Below are 6,689 nucleotides of genomic sequence, written 5' to 3'. Positions count from 1 at the left end.
TAGCACTTTTTCTTTATTCAATCATTGACTGATAAATGTAAATTAACTCCATATCCTTGCTCTTGTGAGTAGTGCTGCAATAAACATATGAGTATGGGTACCTTCTTTAAGTAATACATTATTTTCCTTTGGATAGATACCCATTAGAGGGAGTGCTGAATCAAATGGAAGTTCTATTTTTAGTTTTTTGAGAAATCTTTATACTGTTTTCCATAGAGGCTATAGAAATTTACATTCCCACAAACAATGTATAAGTGTTCCCTTTTCTCTGTATCCTTGCCAATTTCTTTCATTTTTTTTTTTGCTTTTTAATAATTAGCCATTATGAATGATGTAAAATGGTATTTCCTTGTGGTTTTTAATTGGCATTTCTTTTATCATTGACTTGAACATTTTTTACATGGTTGTTGGCTATCATTGTCTTCTTTTTGATAAATATCTGTTCCCATACTTTGCCTGCTTTTTAATGAGGGTATTTGTTTTCTTCTTGTTGAGTTGTTTGATTTCCTTGTATATTTTGCATATTAGTTCTTTGTCACATGCATAGTTCACAAACTTTTTTCTTATCCCATAAGTTGTCTGCTCACATTTTAACTAAAAGCTCCTTTTCAGGAGCTTTTTAGTTTAAGTTCCATTTGTCTATTTTTCTTATTGTTTCATCTGGCTTTGAGATCTTACTCATGAATTCTTTGTTCAGGCCAATGTCCAGAAGAGTTTATCATAGGGTTTCTTCTAGAATTTTTATCATTTTAGGTCTTCATTTTAGTCTTTTAATTCATATTGAGTTGATTTTTGTATATGGTGAGAGCGACAGGTCCCATTTTGTACTTCTGCATATGGAAATATAATTTTTCCAGGGCAATTTGTTGACTAGGATGTCATTTTCCCAGTATATGTTTTTGCTGACTTTGTAAAAGATCAGTTTTGTGTAGATTTGTGGCTTTATTTCTAAGTTCTCTATTCTGTTCCATTGATCTATGCATCTGTTTATATCAGTACCATGCTCTTTTGGTTATTAAAGCCTTCTAGTATGTGATTCTATGTGAACTTAATATTTTTCTAATTCTATGATAAATAACATTGGCATTTTGATAGGAATTGCATTTAATATGTAGATTGTTTGGGGAAGTATGGTCATTTTGATGGTAATAATTCTTCTAATCCATGAGCATAGGATGTTTTTCTCATTCGTTTGTGTCATGTACAATTTATTTCATCAATGTTTTGTAGTTTTCCTTGTGGATATCTTTAGGCTATATGATAAATTGTATTTTTGTTTTTTTCCCTTTTTTTCCGGTTTTTTTAAAGGGGTTTGCTTTTTTATTTTGTTTTTCGGTTTTTTCTTTTTTGTTTTTTAAAATTTTTCTTATTTTTTTTCCTTTGTTTTTTTTTTCTTGAATTTTTTTTAATTTTTTTTTTGAATTTTGGAGTTTTTGGTTGTTTTTTGGTTTTTCTAGGTGTAATATTATGTAATTATCAAAGAGGGGCAATTTGACTTCCTAGTTGAAATCGTATGTATTGCCCATGAAGATCAACAGACAAAATCTATGGGGAGGGCACTGATGATGGTATTATCCTTAAAGTGGTCATGTGATTATGGTTGGAAGCCTAGGCTGAGAAACACTTAGCTAAGAATTGCCTGTCAAGTTTCAATGTACATATAAATCATTTCCAATTCCAGGCCTCTCTCTTAGTAATGTGATTCTGCAGGTTTGGAAGGGGTCCATGAATTGACTTCTTTCAAAAGTCTCCTCTTAATGCTGAATTTTCTTCCAGTACATCCATTGTAGTGGCACTAGCTAGAGAAAGTAGGCACAGCACGCAGAGTTCCTGACACCCAACATGCTTACCACAACATAAATACTTTTCGCCCAAAGTGGAAACCACCAATCACCATTCAGAAACATGTTATTCGCAGCTGGCTCTATAAAGTTTACAGAGGCTAGAGAAGGCATCAATGTTTGAGTAAGTCTGTATTTGGAAAACATGTACACATGAGTTAATACAATGTATATTTAGCATGTACTATTTCATTCTATTTAGCCATTTGCCTTTCACTTTTTATAACACACAATAACAAGAAATTTAACCAAACCCCTTAGAGTTTTTTAGGAATATTATATAATAAACTAAAAAATTTATTTTTACTAAGGTTAAAGAAATGGGAATAATCACAACAATAGCAATGATTCTTCTGTCCATGAATAGCCCTTCAGGTGATAACATCAGAACTCACAACAACAACATAAGGGAAGTGGAACAAATGTAGCCAAAGTCCCCGTACACCTCCCTTCTCTCTTCTGACCACAGAATGTTGAATTCAATTATTTAGCCATTTGCTCTGGAATGAAAGTATCTGGACAGTAGAAAGTGTGAATCTGTTTCATCTGTTTTTCTAATGGTCATATAATATAGTTTAGATGTCTTCTCCAAATCTCATATTGAATTTTAATTCCTAAAGTTACAGGTGAGCCTGGTGGGAGATGGTTGATTCATGGGGATGGATTTCTCAGGGCTCTGTGCCGCCCTTGTCATAACAAGTACACACAAGTTCTAGTGGCTTAAAAGTGAGGCAAATCTCTCCCCCATCTTTCCTGTTCCCACTTCTACCATGTATGCCTGTTCCTATTTCATCTTTCACCATGACTGTAAGCTTCTTTATAAGTTAATATTGTTACAAAATTTCAATTTTCTTATAAAATTACCTGACAAAATTTTGTCATAATACGATATTATGACATCATGATATATTATGATAGTATAATTTGTATATATTATGACATCACAATATATTATATCATAATTCATGACCGTTATTATGTCACAGTATATCAAGACATCATAATATATGCATAATAACATCAAAATACATTATGACATCTTAATTTATATGCATTGTGAGATCACCATATATTATGGCATCATAATTCATATATTGTGACATCACAATACATTATGACATCATATTTGTGTGCATTGTGTCATCCCAATATATTCTGACATCATAATCATATGTATTGTGACATCATAATACATTGTGATGTCATAATTCATATGTATTATTATGATAAAACATAAAATTTTGTTAGGTAATTTTATAAGAAAATTGAGTTAAATATTGTAACAACCGTAACATATAAACTTAATAGAACCTAAGAATATTATCTGCTCTTGTGTGAATGACTGCTTTATGATATTATAACATATCAAAATGGTTTATATGTCAAATAAATTTTATACGATGATATGATATCAATATATAATGATATTATAAGCTTCATTTAAATCCTATTTAAATTCAGACAATTTTGTTAGGCACTGGACAATTTTTAAGGGTCCACTATTTGCACAGACAGTACACCTGGGAAAACACAGACTCACTCAGCACAGGCTCTTCCCTGAATCTTTCCCCTCCTCAGGCATCCGTTCATCAATCAACCAAGTAATTGGAGAGCAGAGGGCAAGTACTCCCTAACACAGAAGGTCTCATTTCTGCATGCTTTTCTTAGAAGAGGGAAAACCAAGAAGGTCCTTTTGGGGGACACTTGGTGGGACATACACTAAGCCTTCTATAGTTTGGGAGCCCTAACCAGCAGATACAGACTTCTCAGTAGGAAGGTATAAGGCAGCTGTCCTGAGCCTGGAGTTCCACCATATCTTGTCCCATCTCGTTTAGGCAATTTTGAGAGGCTGCTCTGGAATATGTCTCGATGGTGGATGTTGGGAAACAACCAGGCTTTGATGGGACTCAGATGGTGTCTGTTGTGTGAAGACAGGAGCTGAATGCTCAGGATCTAGGCTGTTTTTCTTGTGGTCAGTGGGGTTACCTGTTTGGGACCAAGTCCATTTTCACTAATGAGACTGAGTAAATTCCATAGAACAGATTACAGCTCCCAGGATGATTGAGGAAAGGTGAGAAACAGGAGAAGTTTCTCTCTCTACTTAGAGTTTTTACTACTTCAAGAATCATAAGCTGATTAAATTACCATCAGCTCTAATCTAATCAAATTGATTCTATTGTATTTGATCGAATTATCTTCCCCCATGTTAAGGTAGAATGGGCCATTTTATTTGGTATGTGCTTTTTCTCCACATTTTTATTTTATCACATATGTATGTATGTAATACAATCAACCATAATTTTAATTTGACATTTCTAAGCATTTGAGAAATTATAATATCTATGTACACTATTTTAACATGATGTATAATGCCCTTTCTTTGCAAAATGTATAACACATTTCAGTGTAGGTATTGTTATACATAAAATGTTTATTCAGAAACAGAATGCTTGTTCCTCAGTACCACAAGGAAAAATCAGCATTCAGACAAAAATTTTTCTCAGCAAGGCAATTTTACTCTTTGCAGAAAGAGTGCTCCTCGCAGATGGAACAATGGTGAGAGCACACTCAAACAAAGGAGAAAAGCAATTATTATCCTTTACACAGCTTGTCCCTGCGACTGTGTCCTGTCTCCATTGGCTGGAGCTGGACCTCACAATCTAAGCTAAACCTGACTAGCTAATAACTTAAAACTTTTCTGAATGGGTAAGGGCAAGGGAGAACAAAGGAAAAGAGGAAGTTGTTTGCAAAAAACTTAGAAAAGTAACATTTCAAAATAGGGAAGGGGCATAGGCTGTGAGCTGTGATGTCTAAAACAAATATCTTGGTTAATGTACAAGGGCATGTGCTCATTCCCTTATACCTAACAGCTACATAGGATAGGGCATAATGAAGAGTTATTAGCACAAATCAAGGAGGCTTGAAGGAAGTTAGTCTTTAAAAGAAACTGTTATTTCTAACACTTATGAATTATTCTTTAACAAAAAGGGAAATTTTGAAGAGGAAACTTTTCTACTTCCTACAGGTATGTTTAATTCTGCATCTTGAATAATAGGCAGTATCATAAATTATTCCAGGTAGGAATTGGGACAGAAATTATTATAAAATGATTCCCTTATCTTCTGATTCCTGTGCCCCTGGCTCTGTTTTATTTTTTTTTGTTTGTTTTTGACACTATGACAAGACCCAGAAAATGTCTCCTATTAACTGTGTCTAGGTCCCTAGTAAAACTACAGCAAGAAACTTTTCTTATTGAGGCCCTAATGAGAGCCAGGAAGAGAAAACTTAGCCAATAAGAGTAATCCACGCCCAACTGAGGGCCATATAAAACGTGAGTCCAGCAGAATAACTCACACTCTGAATCTGGAGGTGAGAGAGAGAGCACCTTTCACTTGAGTTAGAACACAGGAAAAGGAAATGAGAACTCTGATCCCCACTGCTCCTCCATCGAATGCCCCATTGACCAACCTTTCTTCAAACAGATTTCCTTTATAGAAAGGGGTTCAGGTGAGAAGAAACCATTCAAAGAAAAAGGCAAGACCCCCTCTTCCCATTCCAGTGAGAAGTACATGTAAAGGCAGGTAAGGCCCTGGGCTGTTGCTATGAAGTCTCCAAGGACGGTTGGAATCAGGGATACTGAGCTACGTGTCTTTGATAGGGTTTTATTTTGAAATTGGGATTGGGAAATGACTCAGATCTCTAAGAAGACTTTGAGAAATGTGTTCACTCATGACACTGGCAGAAGAGCTTCACTTGAAAGGCTGATCCACAAATATTTGTCAGGGACAGACTATGGGACTCTGTGCCTGGGAGAGGCTGAGTCACCTAAACTCCATGTTGCACTAGGATCAAAGTGTAATCCAAATGAAAAGAATTCTGAGGAAACTAAGCTCAAAGCCAGAAACAGCACTGCTAGATCGGGTAAAATTTGACTCTTTCAAGGTAAAAAGAGACAGTGCTGCAACACAGTCTCCCCTGGCAAGGAAACTGGGAGCTCTTTGGCAGCCAGGGCCTTATTGATTATGGACTCTGGAGAACAGAGGAGAGGTGAGTTTTGTTGCAACTTCCGTTTCTGTGTGTCCAGGATAAACTAAGCCTTCTAGGGTGTTTGATTGGAGGTACTTACTCAAAGTCTTATTTTATCAATAGAACCAGAGTAGAGGTCTCCTGAAGAAAACTCCAAGTAAAGGAAAATCAGCTCCAAAGACAGCTGCCAAGACAGAGCAGGTAGAATCTTGCTTTTTTTCCCCTAAGGGGCAACCAAGCAGAAGACTTTTATACAGGGATTGAGCAGTAAGAAGGCTTCTTAGTGACTGAGATAATCTTGGAGCTCCTGGCACTCAGTGGATATTTGGGGACTCAGAAGGGGTTAAGCTTCACTTCATTAAAGTGGTCAGGAAGGAGAAGAAGAGACAAATGAGATTCACCTGAAGGTGCATGGAAGGTTGTGGAAATGAGGATCTGTGGGCACCGTTCTGGAGAGTCTCTCGCTCACATGCTTTCTCTGCAGGGAACTGTATAGGAAAATAGTGCAGCTTGATGTTCAAAAAGAAACTAAAGTCCTCTACAGTTTTGCAAGCAGTTGAATCCAAGAGACCTGTGATGCCCACCGTAGAGGTCCTTTCATGGCTTGCACTGGGTGCAGCAAGAGGCACAAGTCTCGGGCCCCTGGAGTTCAATAGTCATCACTTTGGAAAGCTTAGTGAGCTTCCAAGGTGAGTCAAAGGCCATTTATCAAAACCCATCCCATGTATTGGTGCAGCAGGTCCATTCTCCACTGACCTGGGAGAAGCTCACTCAGCTTGCCTGGCTCTGGGGGCCTCTGTGTGCCCAGGTGCAGACCTTCTA

At 36.5% G+C, this 6,689-nt stretch overlaps 1 pseudogene; it reads left to right on the top strand.

Moving 5' to 3' along the window:
- Positions 1-2,642: 2,642 nt before the first annotated feature.
- Positions 2,643-6,523, top strand: LOC105540072 (annotated as a pseudogene).
- Positions 6,524-6,689: the final 166 nt, after the last annotated feature.

The sequence above is a fragment of the Mandrillus leucophaeus genome, unplaced genomic scaffold, assembly GCF_000951045.1.
Source record: "Mandrillus leucophaeus isolate KB7577 unplaced genomic scaffold, Mleu.le_1.0 Scaffold2147, whole genome shotgun sequence".
NCBI classification, from domain to species: Eukaryota; Metazoa; Chordata; class Mammalia; order Primates; family Cercopithecidae; genus Mandrillus; species Mandrillus leucophaeus.
This window is presented reverse-complemented; position numbering and strand designations above follow the sequence as displayed.